The following is a 17,063-nucleotide window of genomic DNA, read 5'->3' on the forward strand; positions in this document are numbered from 1 at the left end:
CACTGATTTGTTGTTCTACTTTATTTATGCATTCATTGGTTGATTCTTGTATGTGCCCTGACTGGGGATCAAATCTGCAACCTTAATTATTGGGACGATGCTCTAACTAATTGAGCTATCCAGCTAAGGCCCTTATTGTTATTCTTAAATGTCTTTTGTTTTTTTTCTTTTGTTTTATAAATATATTTTATTGATTTTTTACAGAGAGGAAGGGAGAGGGATAGAGAGTTAGAAACATTGGATGAGAGAGAAACATTGATAAGCTGCCTCCTGCACACCCCCTACTGGGGATGTGCCTGCAACCAAGGTACATGCCCTTGACTGGAATCGAACCTGGGACCCTTCAGTCCGCAGGCCAACGCTCTATCCACTGAGCCAAACCGGCCAGGGCTCTTAAATGTTTTTAAAAATTATTAATGGAGCTCTAACAGCCCTACAATGTACTAATTGTTAATTTCTTTATTTCCTTTAACTGAAATTATCACATAGGAAATATTTTTTAAATATCAGGATTTCTAGTCATTGTAAGAGAAAGACAAGGAATCACCTTCAAAATGCTGTCTCAACCTCCACACTATATAATCATACCTTAAGTCTGAGAATAAATATGTCAGCAAAAAAGAGTAACTTGGTTAAAATTTTTAAAGTTTTTCCCTCCCCAAAGATTCTGCACCCATTCCAGCCCAATCAAAAAACATTCTTGTCTCCCAGAACAAGGAATGAAAAGAAAAACAAGAGCCAAATAATGAAAGATATAATGGGGAAAGTCAACTAAGACAAAGTTGGTTCTTTGCAAAAATCCACCAAAATACATAAACCTCTAAAAAAAAAAAGTGATCTAGAAAAGAAAGATGAAAATAAGCCTTTTTAAGAATAAAGACATTATTCCAGATGGGGGTTAAAAAAACACACAATACATTAAGTAATCAATCTTAACATTATGAGTAAAAAGACATGTTGATAAGCTTTAGTCCTTGATATATGAGAAGGGCACATAATCTGTGGCATTCTTCCCAAAAGTCCATTATCTATGTCTAATCATAAGAAAATATCAGACAAACCAAAATTGAGAGACATTATAAAAAATACCTGGCCACTACTCTTTTTTAAAAAGTGTCAAGGTCAGTGCTCTCCCTCAGGGAGCATGCCCATGTCATTCCCTTCCACCTTTCCTTCTCCCACTGGTACATGTCCCCTAACCTCTAAGGGACCCCATGAGACATACAACCAGGGGAACAATGGGCAGCAGCAGTTTGTTCCAGGATAACCCCCTAAACCTGTCTCCAATGCCCTTTTTCTTGTGAGCCAAAGCATCCCAGCCTAGGCTCTCCTGTTGATTCTTCTATGCCCTTCCTTATTTCAATGCCCTAAGTGTGTTTTTGCTGCAATCAATAAATTATTACTTTCTTTTCTACAAAAAAAAAAAAAAGTGTCAAGGTCATAAAACTAAGGAAAGACTAATAAAGAAAAAGACTATCTTCAAACTGGTCATAAGCACAGATATGCAAAATGGGCTGGTCCCACATCCACATATGGTAGTTGAGAATATGGTGGTTGAGAATCCAGAGGGTATCTCAGCTGCAGAGGTCCCTCCTGGAGAGCCAGCCCCACACCAAGCTCTCCAGCCCAGAGCGACAGTGTCAGGAGCCCCCACAATATCAGGCTAAGAAAATCAGCAGGGATTCCATTTATCCAGGTGAGATGGAAGGCTATTGGAAAACCAGGCATCCTCTTAAAGAGCTCACAGGAAGACTCACTCCCTCACAGGCACTTACCCTGGGCTGTGGCAAAAGGAGGATGAGGCTCAGGAGGTGCCAGATAAAGAGGAAAACTAAATTGTTCGGCTTCAGGGTGATAGCTATAGGGACAAACATGTCATTTCTGTATTAAGCCCTCCTTCCACATGGCCAAATCAGAATCCATATTAGTCTGATGAACACCATTCGGCCCATCCTGGTGATTCTGAGACCAGCCTCATCTAACTCACAACCTGAGGCTACTAGGTGTACCAGTTAATAATGCGGATTTCTTTCAATAGATGGAGTTACACATATGTTAATAATATGCAATTTGATATGTATACTATTTTGTTGTATTGACAGCAAGCTGCAAAACTTCATATGTCAAATTTGCTGAAGGTATTAACATCATAGATATTTTTATGCTTAAAAATGTCGAATTTCGGAAAACCAAGATGGCGGCATAGGTTAACACCAGAGTTTGCTGCCTCTAACAACCACTTCAAAAATACAACTAAAAGACGGAACGGACATCATCCAGAATCACAGGAAGGCTGGCTGAATGGAAGTTCTACAACTAGGAGGAACCGAGAATCAGAGGAGGCGCAGTGTTGAAGTAAAATACTAAGGTGCGGAGTGCGCGTGGCGCAGGCTGGTGGCTGAGGGCGCGGTTGTCTGTTTCAATCCGGAGGGAGCCTCAGGCTCTGAGCTCCAGATCCGGGCGAGTCTCTAGGGACCCAGACTCAAACGGGAGAAGCAGGACTGTCTGGCTACGGTCCCTCTGAGGTTTGCAGCTGTTGCTGGGACAGAGAGGCAGAGCCCCTGGGGACGGACTGAGAGCAGCCATAACTGCTCCCTCCTCCGCCCTGTTGATCCCCTGGGACCTGCCCCGCCCAAGCCCTGCACAGAGGCATTTGCCGGACAGCCTCAGGCAAAGGCTAGATTAGCACAGCTAGTCGGCCTGGAGGTCAAATCCCTCTAGTATTAACTATAACAATCAAGGCTTAACTAAAACAAGACTGCGCACAAAGACCACTAGGGGGTGTACCAAGAAAGCGTAAAAAATGCGGAGACAAAGAAACAGGACAAAACTATCAAGGGAGGATATTGATTTCAGAACCACACTTTTGAGGTCTCTCAAGAGGCTTCTAGAGTCTGTCGATAAACTTGATGAGATGTACAGGAAATCTAATGAGACCCTCGATGGTGTGATAAAGGACCATCTAGAAAGTAAGCATACACTGACTGAAATAAAGAATATTATACAGACATCCAACAGCAGACCAGAGGAGCGCAAGAATCAAGTCAAAGATTTGAAATGCGAAGAAGCGAGAAACACCCAACCGGAAAAGCAAAATGAAAAAAGAACCCAAAAATACGAAGATAGTGTAAGGAGCCTCTGGGACAGCTTCAAACGTACCAACATCAGAATTATAGGGGTACCAGAAGATGAGAGAGAGCAAGATATTGAAAACCTATTTGAAGAAATAATGACAGAAAGCTTCCCCCACCTGGTGAAAGAAATAGACTTCCAAGTCCACGAAGCGCAGAGAACCTCAAACAAAAGGAATCCAAAGAGGACCACACCAAGACACATCATAATTAAAATGCCAAGAACAAAAGACAAAGAGAGAATCTTAAAAGCAGCAAGAGAAAGAAACTCAGTTACCTACAAAGGAATACCCATACGACTGTCAGCTGATTTCTCAACAGAAACTTTGCAGAAGGGAGTGGCAAGAAATATTCAAAGTGATGAATACCAAGAACCTACAACCAAGATTACTTTATCCAGCAAAGCTATCATTCAGAATTGAAGGTCAGATAAAGAGCTTCACAGATAAGGAAAAGCTAAAGGAGTTCATCATCACCAACCAGTATTATATGAAATGCTGAAAGGTATCCTTTAAGAAGAGGAAGAAGAAGAAAAAGGTAAAGATACAAATTATGAACAACAAACATGCATCTATCAACAAATGAATCTAAGAATCAAGTGAATAAATAACCTGATGTACAGAATGAACTGGTGATTATAATAGAATCAGGGACATAGAAAGGGAATGGACTGACTATTCTTGGGGGGAAATGGGATGTGGGAGATGCGGGAAGAGACTGGACAAAAATCGTGCACCTATGGATGAACACAGTGGGTGGGGAGTGAGGGCGGAGGGTGGGGTGGGAGCTGGAAGGAGGGGAGTTATGGGGGGAAAAAAGAGGAACAAATGTAATAATCTGAACAATAAAGATTTAATAAAATAAAAAAATAAATAAATAAATAAATACTTTAAAAGAGTGGGGGAAAAAATGTCGAATTTCGTGCCAAAAAAAAAAAAAAAAAGAGCATTTGCGGGAAGTTTTAATTCATTACTTTATTTTGAAGAAAAAGTTATCGTATACTTCAGGAAGCTTATGGTGAACATGCTCCATCTCAAGATACTTGTGAACGCTGGTTTAAATGCTTTAAAAGTGATGAATTTGATGTGAAAGACAAAGAATGTCCAGGTCAACCGAAAAAATTTAAAGACCAACAATTACAAGCATGATTGGATAAAGATGCGTATCAAACTCAAAAACAATTTGCAGAAGAATTAAACGTTGCTCAGCAAACAACTTCCAATTGTTTACAAGCAATGGGAAAGATTTTAAAGGGAGGAAAATGGGTGCCACATCCACTGAAGGAAAGACAAATGGAAAACCGAAAAGTCATCAGTAAAATGTTGCTTCAACAGCAAAAAAGAAAGTCTTTTTTGCATCAAATTGTGACTGGCGATGAAAAGTGGATTTATTTTGAGAATCCGAAATGCACAAAATCATGGGTTGATCCAGGTCAACCATTAACATCGATTGCAAGGCCAAATCACTTTGGAAAGAAGACAATGCTCTGCGTTTGGTGGGACCAGGAAGGTGTGGTGTATTTTGAGCTTCTAAAACCAGGTGAAACCGTTAATACTGATCTCTACCGACAACAAATAATCAATTTGAACCACGTTTTGATCGTGAAACAACCAGAATGGGCCAGAAGACACGGCAAAGTAATTTTGCTTCATGATAATGCATCATTACACACTTCAAAACCAGTTAAAGACACATTAAAAGATCTTGCCTGGGAAGTATTAACCCGCCCGCCGTTTTCACCAGACCTTGCTCCTTCAGATTACCACTTGTTCTAATCTATGGCACACACACTTTCTGAGCAGCGCTTCAAAACGTACAAAGAAGTGGAAAATTGAGTCCCTGAATGGTTTGCCTCAAAACAAGAAAAGTTCTATTGGGACGGTATCCACAAATTACCTGAAATATGGGGGAAATGTGTAGCTAATGATGGACATTACTTTGAATAAAGCACTTTTGATCTTTCTCTTGAAATTATCATGTTTTCTTTGATAACAAAATCCACCATTATTAACCGGTACACCTAGTAGACAACCTGCAGGCAGTGGCAGGCCTCGGGTGTCCTTTACTGAATAGTTCCAAGCCCAGTACAAGTGGCACCCGGCCTTGGTTTTGTAGCACAGGCAGCTATCAACCCAGATAACATTATAGCTTCTACCAGATAGTGCAGGGGCAATCACAGGCAGTGGCTGACCTTGGCCTGCACCAGAGGACCCAGAACCAACACATCCAGTGGTTGACTTCATACCACAACAGAGCACCATCTGAATAACTCCACAAGTAACACACCCAAAGAAGGGTCTTGAAAAGCACCAGAGCCTGCTGGAACAAATCCCACTCTATCAAGTAATCCCCTTAATAACAGCTCCTAGGTCAGTGATGGCGAACCTTTTGAGCTCGGCGTGTCAGCATTTTGAAAAACCCTAACTTAACTCTGGTGCCATGCCACATATAGAAATTTTTTGATATTTGCAACCATAGTAAAACAAAGACTTATATTTTTGATATTTATTTTATATATTTAAATGCCATTTAACAAAGAAAAATCAACCAAAACAATGAGTTCGTGTGTCACCTCTGACACGCGTGTCATACGTTCGCCATCACTGTCCTAGGTTGTGGTCATGCATCGCCAGTACTCACAGCCAGTCAGTCAGCCTGAGGGTAAATCCCACTCACTGACATGCTGACAAGGCTCCCCTACAATAGGAAGGCACACGCAACCCACATAAGGGACACTCGTGAAGCACCAGGTAGACTGTGCCACTGGGCCCCTCAGGACACCTAGTACATAAGGCCACTACCAATACCAGGAAATATAGCAGATCTACTTAATTATAAAACAAACACAGAGAGGCAGCCAAAATGAAAAGACAAAGAAACATGTCCTAAATGAAAGAATAGGAGAAAACTCCAGAAACAAAAAAATGAAATGGGGGCAAGCAATCTAACAGATAAGAGTTCAAAACTGTAGTTATAAAGGATGCTCAGGGAACTTGTTAAATTTAACAAATAGGTAATAAGCATAAAAAGACATGGAAACTTAAAGAACACAATTACTGAAATGAATATATTAGAAGGTATCAACAGCAGATTAGATGAAGCAAAGGACTGAATCCATATTTGGAAGACGAGGTAGCAGAAAACATCCAATCAGAAGAGCAAAAAGAAAAAGTATCCAAATAAATGAGAATAGTTTAAGGGACTTCTGGGACAACATCCAGCATAAGAATATCCACATCAGAGGTGTCATAAGTGTTTCCCTCCACGTCCTGCGTGGTTCAGGGTTCGGGTCTGGAAGTGGAGCCGCACACAAATGAAATAGAAAAGACACAAGATAATTTGGGAATATGGGGGACCAGGCGAGCAAGTCCAACTCAAGAGGAAGGACTTCCACTGTGCTCAGGCCTCACCAAGCTTTTATAGTGAGAGGTAAACAAGGTAGTGGTTACCATAGTTACACAGTTCTTGTGAGTTTCACTTGTTTTGACCATGGTTACACTTCCTGCACTTCCTCATCCCATTAGCTTCCCAGATAAGATCTAGGGAGTGTTATAAGGTCAAGCTTAATTATGCTAAGAGGACTGTGCCCTTTAAGGTAGGACTTGTTTGTGACTTTGCCAGCAGGTCAGTCCGAGGCTTAACCCTATATCAGTTTCCTACACAGAGGGGTACCAGAAGGTGAAGAGAAAGCAAGGGGCTGAAAAATATGTGAGCCCTGGCTGGTGTGGCTCAGTGGTTAAAGTGTTAGCCCATACACCAAAGAGTCATGGGTTTGATTTCCAGTCAAGGGTATGTACCTAGGTTGCAGGTTCCATTCCCCGGAGGCAACCAATTGATGTGTTTCTCTCATGTCAATGTTTCTGTTTCTCTTTCTCTCTCTCTCTCTCTCGCCTCACTCCCTCCATACCTCCTTTCTACTCTCTCTAAAAATTAATTTGGGGGCAGGGATCAGGGAGAAAAATATGTGAATAAATAATGACCAAAAACTTTCCTAACCTGATGAAGGAAATAGACATGCAAGTCCAGAAAGCACAGAGAGTCCAAACAAGATGAACCCAGAGGCCCACACCAAGACACATCACAATTAAAATGCCAAAACTTAAAGACAAAGAGAGAATTTTCAAAGCAGCAAGAGAAAAGCAGTTATTTGTCTACAAGGGAGCTACCATAAGATTGTCTGTCAGTTGATTTCTAAACAGAAACTTTTCAAGCCAGAAGGAACTGGCAGGAAATATTCAAAGTAATGAAATGAAAGGAACTACAACCAAGACTATTCTACCCAGCAAGACTATAATTTAAAATGAAAGGAGAGACAAAGAACTTCCCAGAAAAAAAAAAAAAAAAAAAAAAAGCTAAAGATGTATATCACCACCAACCAGTATTACAGGAAATGTTAGGGATGTCTTTAAGAAGTAGGGGGGTGGGGGAGAGGAGAATAAACACATAAATATCGATAATAAACTGGCAATAACTATGTACCTCCAACCAAAGACACAAGTGGCTGAATGGTTAAGAAAATAAGATGCTTACATATGCTGTCTATTAAGAGATTCAACTTCAGATCTAAAGACATACACAGACAGAGTAAATGGATGGAAAAGATATTTCATGCAAATGGAAGCAAAAAGGATGGGGTAGCAATACTTATATCAGACAAAACTGACTTTAAAACAATGGCTATACCAAGAGTTAAAAAAAGGACAGTTCATAATGGATATAACCTTATAAACATTTATGTACCCAACACAGGAGCACCTAAATATATAAAGCAAATATTGAAGTACATAAAGGGAGGGATTGACAGTACTACAGTCATAATAGGGGACTTTAACACCCTATTGTCATGACTGGATAGAATTTTCAGACGTGAAATCAACAAGGAAAGAGTGCCCTTAAATGACACATTAGACAAGATTAACTTAATTGATATTTTTTAAGTACTTCATGCCAAAGCAGCACAAGATATAGCCATTGTTTTAAAGTCTATTTTTAAAAATTTTTAACGATTTTTTCTGTTATAGCCATTGTTTTAAAGTCTATTTTTTAAAATTAAAAAAAAAAATTTAAATTGTATTTATTGATTTTTAGAGAGAGAGAGAGGAAGGCAGAGAAAAAGTGATTTGTTATTCCACTTATTTATGCATTTATTGGTTGATTCTTTAAGTGCCCTGACAGGGATCAAACCCAGAACCTTGGTGTATTGAGACAATGCTCTAACCAACTGAGCTACCTGGCCAGAGTAGAATATACATTCTTTTCAAGTGCACATGGAATCAGATTATTTACAATACCCAAGATATGGAAGCAACCTAACTGCCCATCAATGGATGACTGAATAAGAAGTTGTGGTAGGCCCTGACCAGTTTGGCTCAGTGGATAGAGCGTCAGCCTTCGAACTGAAGGGTCCCAGGTTCTATTCCGGTCAAGGGCATGTACCTTGGTTGCGGGCACATCCTAAGTAGGGGGTGTGCGGGAGGCAGCTGATCGATGTTTCTCTCTCATCGATGTTTCTAACTCTCTATCCCTCTCCCTTCCTCTCTGTAAAAAATCAAAATATATTTTCTTTAAAAAGAAGTTGTGGTAGGAAATATTACTTGGCCATAAAAAAAAGGAAATCTTAACATTTGAAACAATATGGATGGACCTAGAGGGTATTTATACTAAGTGAGATAAGTCAGACAAAAAAAGAAAAATACCATGTGATTCCACATATATGTGGAATTTAAAGAACAAAATAAACTAACAAAACAGAAACAGAATCATAGACACAGAGACAAACTGATCATTGCCAGATGGAAGGGGGTTAGGGGGTAAGTGAAAAAGGGCAGGAATTCAGAGACTTGACTTGAAGTGTGAACACACAATAAAATACAGTGTACAGATGGTACGTGGTAGAATTGTGCACCTGAAACCTATATAATTTTGTTAACCTGTGTCAACCCAATAAATTCAATAAAAAGGAAAAACAGGGGAAGAAGGTATTAAGTACTACAAATTGACAATTACAAAGCAGTCATAGGTATGTAAAGTACAGTTAAAAGAAAACAGCCAATCATATTGTAATAACTATGTATGATGCCAGGTAGGTATTAGACTTATCAGAGGATCACTTTGTAAATTAGATGAAATGTCTAACTACTATGCCATATACCTAAACTAATCCTATATAATAAAAGCCTAATATGCAAATCGGACAGCGGAATGACCGGTCATTATGACACACACTGACTACCAGGGACAGATGCTCAACCCAGGAGCTGTCCCCTGGTGGTCAGCGCACTCCCACAGGGGGAGCGCCACTCAACCAGAAGCCTTGAGCCAGGCTCACAGCTGGCGAGCGCAGCAGCGGTGGCAAGAGCCTCTCCCACCTCCACAGTCAGACATCCCCCGAGGGCTCCTGAACTACTAGAGGGTGCAGGATGGGCTGAGATACACCGCCCCACCGAGTGCATGATTTTCATGCACCAGGCCTCTAGTATAAAATAATATTGAATATCAACTATAACTTAAAAAAAGAAGAAAAGAATAAATTCTCACAGAGTAGAAGAGACAAGACACACATGATAGTTAAATGCAATGTAGTGACTTGGATTGATTCCTGGGACAAAATAATTACATCAGAGAAAAATCTGGGAAAATGCAAGTAAAGTCTGTCATTTAGTTCATTGTATTACACTAATGTTCACAAACATACCTTGGGTTATAAGATGGTAATAGTAGAGAAGCAGAGTGAAGGAGTGCAGAGACTCTCTGTACTAGCTTTGCAATTCTTCTATAAATCTAAAGTTACTTCAAATAGAAAATGACTTTCCAACAATTTTGAAAAAATAATTCACAACAGATTTAAGAAGAAATATAAATTTGATTAGTCTTAACACAATAGAAAAACCTGCAGCAGAGTTAAAGATACTAATTTTTTTTTTTAACCTTCTTACAAAGAAACCCTAGGTCCAGATGGTTTGGAAAGGAATTTTACTAAACATAAAAAAATTAATCATTCAAATTTCATACAAACTCTTTTATTTAAAAGAAAAAGAGAAAGCATGCCCTAATACAGCCTATAACAGTGGTCGGCAAACTGGCCCCTTGAGTGTGGGTCTTCCACAAAATACCACGTGAGGGCACGCACATACAGTGCAATTGAAACTTCATGGCCCATGCCACGGGGCCAAAGAGCCGCATGTGGCTCGCGAGCCGCGGTTTGCCGACGACTGGCCTATAATTATAAGCCTGATACCAAACCCAAAGACATTATGAAAAAGAATATTACAGGCTCTCCCATTCATAAATAGATGTGCATAACTGTAAATAAAACCAGAGGCCTGGTGCACGAATTCGTGCACGGGTGGGGTCTCTCTGGGTGGCCTGCAGGGAACGGGCCAAAACCCACAGTCCAACACCACCTGCAGCTACTACCTGCCACTCCTGCTCATCCCGGCCCCACTGTGCCTGCTGCAGGCTTGTGCCCAATCAGTCCCGATCAGGAGAGGCTCGCACTGCCGCAGCAGTGCTCTCCAGCCATGAGCCCTGCGTCTGGCACCTTCCCAAGGGGAGTGGCCTGCGGGATCGGGCTGAAACTGGCTCTCCAACATCCCTCAGGGCTTCCTGGATTGCAAGAGGGCGCAGGCCAGGCTGAGGGACACCACCGGTGCACAATCAGGCCGGGGAGGGACTGCGGGAGGGCTCCAGGGCATGTGCAGCCCATCTCGCTCAATCCCGATTGGCCGGACCCCAGCAGCAAGCTAACCTACTGGTCGGAGCATCTGCCCCCTGGTGGTCAGTGCACGTCATAACGAGCGGTTGGGCAGCCTTAGCATATCATTAGCATATCACGCTTTGATTGGTTGTTCGGTTGTTCTACCATTGGTCTATTTGCATATTACCCTTTTATTATATAGGATATTTGCAAATCCAATGCAACAGTGGGTAAAAATTATAATAGACAAACATCAACCTGGCTAAGAGAAGAAGCCTGATACTAAGGAGAAGAAACCTGATACTAAGCTGAAGAAACCTGAAGCCAAGAAGACTGATGCTGGCAGCAAGGTTAAGGCGCCTCAGATGGGGAAGCCCCACTGCAGCTGAAACCCCATCCTCATCAGAGGAATTGGCAGATATTCCCAGTTGGCTATGTATCCCCGAAAGGCCATGTATAAGAGGAAGTATTCGGCAGCTAAATCCAGGATTGAAAAAAAAAAGAAGAAAGTTCTTGCTACTGTCACAAAACCAGTTGGTGGCGACAAGAATAGTGGTACACGAGTGGTTACACTATGCAAAATGCCTAAATATAATCCTACTGAAGATGTGCCTCGAAAGCTGTTGAGCCATGGCAAGAAACCCTTCAGTCAGCATGTGAGGAAATTGCGGGCCAGCATCACTCCTGGGACCATTCTGATCATTCTCACCGGGTACCACAGAGGCAAGAGGGTGGTTTTCCTGAAGCAGCTTAGCAGTGGCTTGCTACTTGTGACTGGACCTCTGTCCCTTAATTGAGTTCTTCTGCGTAAAACACACCAGAAATTTGTCATCACCACCTCCACCAAAATTGATATCAGTGATGTGAAAATCCCCAAACATCTCACTGATGCTTAATTCAAGAAGAAGCTGTGCAAGCCCAGACACCAGGAGGGTAAGATCTTCGACAAAGAGAAAGAGAAATATGAGATGACAGAACAGCACAAGGTTAACCAGAAGGCTGTGGACTCATAAATTCTGCCAAAAATAAAAGCTGTTCCTCAGCTCCAGGGCTACCACCACTCTCTGTTTTCTCTCACCAATGGGCTTTATCCTCACAAACTGGTGTTCTGAATTTCTTATAAGAACCCGCTTAAATAAATTAAAAAATAAAAACCAAACTGGGTTTTATCTCAGGTATGTAAAGATAATCTAATATTACAATATCTGCAAACGTAATTGACCATATTGACTAAGAGGGGGGAAAAACAATCACTCAATAGATATATAAGTCATTTTCTAAATATTCAACACCAGAACCAAGATGGCAGCATAGGTAAGCACCTGTACTTGTTGCCTCTCACAACCACATCAAAACTCCAACTAAAATACAAAACAAATATCATACAGGACCACAGGAAAGCTGGTTGAGTGGAAGTTATACAACTAGAAGGAAAGAAAAAAGTGCACTGAAACTGGTATGAGGTGTGGAGGTACAGAAGTACGGAGGTAGAGTCGCGTGCATAACAGGCTGGCAACTGGGTGCGCTGTGGAGGGAGATACAAGCTCCCGATTGCTCTGAACTCCAGTTCTAGGCGAGACTCTGGGGACCCAGATTCATATGGGGAGAAAGTGGACTGTCTGCCATCTGGCCGGAATGCAAGGGAAGCTTTCTCTCAGAGGTGTTCGCAGTGATCATCGTTCCTGCACATTCCTGCACAGGGCCACGGGACACAGAGACCCAGGGACCTCTCCAGGGAAGGGCTGACTAGCAACCATTGCTGTTTGCTCTGCTCTGGTGATTCTCTGAGACCCCGCACCACCCAATTTACAACCCCACCCAAGCTGTGCACAGAGGCTTTTGCATATGAATGGCCTGGCCTTTTGCAACCTAAAACCTAATAAACTGCACCTAGGTCAGAGAACTCCAAAGCTTCCAAAAGGCCTAAGAACCTGCAATAGCAGCCTACATTGCTTCACAGCCGGGCCTCATCTGGGCACTTCCAAACTCCAAACAAAGAGGAGAAATCTGCAGATTTCTCTGTAGCTCCTGCTGGGTGGTCTCAGGCAGTGGCTGGCTTTGCACATACTTGGGGATCTAAGAGACAGTGCACCCAGTGGTCAGTGTGAGACCATATAAATTACAACTCCTCAGAGCCATAAGAGACACACTCAAGGGGAATACTCAGTGAGCACCAAAGCCCCACTAAAGCAAGTCTCGCCCCATAAGGGTATCTCTAGCACAGCAGTTCTCCCATTGTAGACACAGCTGGTCCTCACAGCCAATTGGCCTGGAGGTAAATTCCTCCCAGTGATACCAACAGCAATCAAAGCTTAACTACAACAAGACTGTGCACACAGCACACAAAGGGATGCACCAAGAGTGTCCACCTCAGGTAATTGGGGAGGCTGAGCCACTGGGCCCTATAGGACACCTATCACACAAGGCCACTCTATCAACAAAGGAAAGCAGCCAAAATGCAGAGACAAAGAAACAGGTCACAAATGAAAGAAATGGAGGAAAGCAAACTACTGGATATACAGTTCAAAACTACGGTTATAAGATTACTCAAGAATCTTCTAGAAACCTCTGAGAAATATGATGAGACCCTCAAGGATATGAAAAAAGACCAACTAGAAATTAAGCATACACTGACTGAAATGAAGAATAATATACAGAGATACAACAGCAGACTAGAGAATCCCAAGAATCAAGTCAAAGATTTGAAATAGAAAGAAGCAAAAAACACCCAACCAGAAAAGCAAAAAGAAAAAAGAATCCAAAAATATGAAGATAGTGTAAGGAGCCTCTGGGACAACTTCAACATCTGAATTAAGAAGGTGCCAGAAGAAGAGAGAGAGCAAGATATTGAAAACCTATTTGAAGAAATAATGACAGAAAACTTCCCCTACCTGGTGAAAAAAATAGACTTACAAGTCCAGGAAGCGCAGAGAACCCCAAACAAAAGGAATCCACAGAGGACCACACCAAGACACATCATAATTAAAATGCCAAGGGCAAAAGACAAAGAGAGAATATTAAAAGCAGCAAGAGAAAAACAGTCAGTTACCTACAAGGGAGTACCCATACAACTGTCAGCTGATTTCTCAACAGAAACTATGCAGGCCAGAAGGGAGTGGCAAGAAATATTCAAAGTGATGAATAGCATTACCTACAACCAAGATTACTCTACCCAGCAAAGCTATCATTCAGAATTGAAGGTCAGATAAAGAGTTTCACAGACAAGAAAAAGCTAAAGGAGTTCATCACAACCAAACCAGTATTATATGAAATGCTGAAGGGTATCCTTTAAGAAGAGGAAGAAGAAGAAAAAGGTAAAGATAAAAATTATGAACAACAAAGTGACAACAAATACATATCTATCAATAAGTGAATCTAAAAATCAAGTGAATAAAAAATCTGATGAACAGAATAAACTGGTGAATACAGCAGAATCAGGGGCATAGAAAGGGAGTGGACTGACAATTCTCGGGGGGAAAGGGGTGTGGGGGGTGCAAGAAGAGACTGGACAAAAATCTTATACCTATAGATGAGGTCAGTGGGGGGTGGGGGGGTTAAGGGCGTGGAGTGGGAACCAGGGGGAGGGGAGCTATGGGGAGAAAAAACAGGAACTGTAATAATCTCAACAATAAAGATTTATTGAAAGATATAAAATAAAAATTCAACACCAATTCCAATTAATTTCATCATTCTGATAAAGAATATCTATTTAAAAACTAGCAAAATCATCGTCTTAAATGGAAAAATGTTATACATGTAAACTTTAAAATAAAAAATGACCATGCTCTTTGTCTCAGAAGTACTCCTGTGCCTTTTCCTTTCTCCTCTTCTCCCTCTAAGAAATGTTGCCTTTGGCTTTCTCTCTCCTAAGAACCAAGGGCTTTCTTTTGCCTCTGTACCTTGTTTCCTGAGCCTATGCAACCCAGCTGGCTCACTTCAACTATCTCTGTAATGTTCTAAATAAACTTTCTCTTATAATTTGAACAAAAGAAAAATAAAATAAAATCAGAATGAGACAAAGATTCTCATTATCCAACACTTCTCTTCAATATTGCTTTGGGGTCTTAGAAAATGAGATGTGTGTACAGATGTGCACATGCACACACACAGATTATTCAAGCTTACACAGAAAGCACAAAAATGTGCATAAATTATTAGAAATAATAGAATATCACAAGGTGGCTGAATACCAGATTTATACACGAGTCAGTTGTAGTTCTAAAACTAGCAGAAAGCAAATAAAAGAGATAAAACTTTTGGAATAACATCAAAGAATACCAAGTATCTCTAAACAAATCTAACAAAAGCCTTCAGGGCCTTTATAGATAAAGTTATAAAAACTTTCTGAGAAATTAAAGAAGGCACAATAAACAGATAGATATACTAGGTTCCTGGATAGAAAGATTTAATAGCGTGAAGATATAAATTCTCTCCAAACTAACTTAAAGATTCAATTCCATTTCAAACCCACAGGAAAAAAAATTTTTTTAAGGTAATTTACAATCACCTCTAAAAAGGTGACTATATATGTAAAAAGTGCAAAAGAACACTCAGAACACTTTTGGCTTATGGAGGGCAATCTTGTCTTACCAGATAGCAAGGCTTATTACTAGTAAGGTACTAGAGCAGTGATGGCGAACCTTTTGAGCTCGGCGTGTCAGCATTTTGAAAAACCCTAACTTAACTCTGGTGCCGTGTCACATATAGAAATTTTTTGATATTTACAACCATAGTAAAACAAAGACTTATATTTTTGATATTTATTTTATATATTTAAATGCCATTTAACAAAGAAAAATCAACCAAAAAAATGAGTTTGCGTGTCACCTCTGATATGCATGTCATAGGTTCGCCATCACTGTACTAGAGGCTCAACACACGAAATTTGTGGGTGGGTACAGTCCCTAGGCCTGGCCTGCGATCAGGGCCATCTTCCCTAGCTGCCTGCAGCTGGCCCTGCCCTCCACCGCCACCCACCCCCGTTTCCCCATTGGCATTCGGGTGACTGGAGCCTGCCGGCAGGGGGAAGGAACTGAGAGGTTGGCCATTCCACCCATTCGCTGGCCCCAACCCCTGGTTCCCTGTTCGCCATCGGGCGATTGGAGCCTGACGGCTGGGGGAAGGGACCGAGAGGTCAGCCGTTCTCACCCGCTTGCCAGCCCCACCCCCACCATGGGTTGCCTTCTGTGCGTGAGGCGACTGGTGGAGCAGGGGCCTTGGCCTGGCGCCACCTACGTTCCCCGCCACCCACGCCCGGTTCCCCATTAGCCATTGGACAATTGGAGCCTGCTGGCTGGGGAAAAGACCAAGAGGTAGTCAGTGCACTTCATAGTGACTGGTCGAGCGGTCGTTCTGGTCATCCCGCCATTAGGGTAAATTTTCATATTACCCTTTTATTATATAGGACTAGAGGCCCGGTGCACAAAAATTTGTGCACTCGGGTGGGTCCCTCAGCCTGGCCTATACCCTCTCACAGTCTGGGACCCCTCGGGGGATGACCACCTGCTGGCTTAGGCCTGCTCCCTGGAGGATTGGGCCTAAGGTGGCAGTCAGACATCCCTCTGGCAGCCCAGGAGCCCTCAGGGGATGTCTACTTGCCAGCGGGGAGCAGGCCTAAGCTGCAGTCAGACATCCTTAGCACGGCTGAGGAGGCGGGAGAGGCTTCCACCACCACCACTGTACTGGCAGCTGTCAGCCTAGCTTGTGGCTGAGCAGAGCTCCCCCTGTAAGGAGTGCACTGACCACCAGGGGGCAGCTCCTGCATGAGCGTCTGCCCCCTGGTGGTCAGTGTGTGTCAGTGACCAGTGATTCCCAGTCGCTCTGCTGTTAGGGTCAATTTGCATATTACTTTTTTATTATATAGGATAGAGGCCTGTTGCATGGGTGGGGGCCGGCTGGTTTGTCCTGAAGGGTATCCCGGACCAGGGAAGGGGACCCGCTGGGGTGCCTGGCCAGCCTGGGTAAGGGGCTGAGGGCCGTTTTCAGGCTGGCCACAGCCCCTTCAGGGAGGAGGGTGCCCGCTGGAGTGCCTGGCCAGCCTGGGTGAGGGGCTGAGGGCCGTTTTCAGGCTGGCCACAGCCCCTTTAGGGAGGAGGGTCCTGCTGAGGTGCCTGGCCAGCCTGGGTGAGGGGCTGATGGCTGTTTGGAGTCTAGCCAAGCCCCCCAGCAGGGACCCTCACCCCATGAAGGTGTGGCCAGCCTGGGTGAGGGGCTGAGGGCCTTTTCAGGCTGGCCAC

General features: G+C 42.5%; 1 protein-coding gene and 1 pseudogene across 3 annotated transcripts in view; one reads left to right on the top strand and one right to left on the bottom strand.

The window, feature by feature from the left end:
- The window catches only part of CUL2 (cullin 2), a 163,543-nt gene that overhangs the window by 77,272 nt on the left and 69,208 nt on the right, over window positions 1–17,063 (bottom strand). The gene's annotated exons all lie outside the window — the stretch shown is intronic.
- Window positions 11,409–11,939, top strand: LOC139004856 (large ribosomal subunit protein eL6-like; annotated as a pseudogene).

Source organism: Myotis yumanensis, unplaced genomic scaffold (assembly GCF_028538775.1).
Source record: "Myotis yumanensis isolate MYYU_CA2020_CCGP unplaced genomic scaffold, mMyoYum1.0.hap1 SCAF_1, whole genome shotgun sequence".
Lineage (NCBI taxonomy): Eukaryota > Metazoa > Chordata > Mammalia > Chiroptera > Vespertilionidae > Myotis > Myotis yumanensis.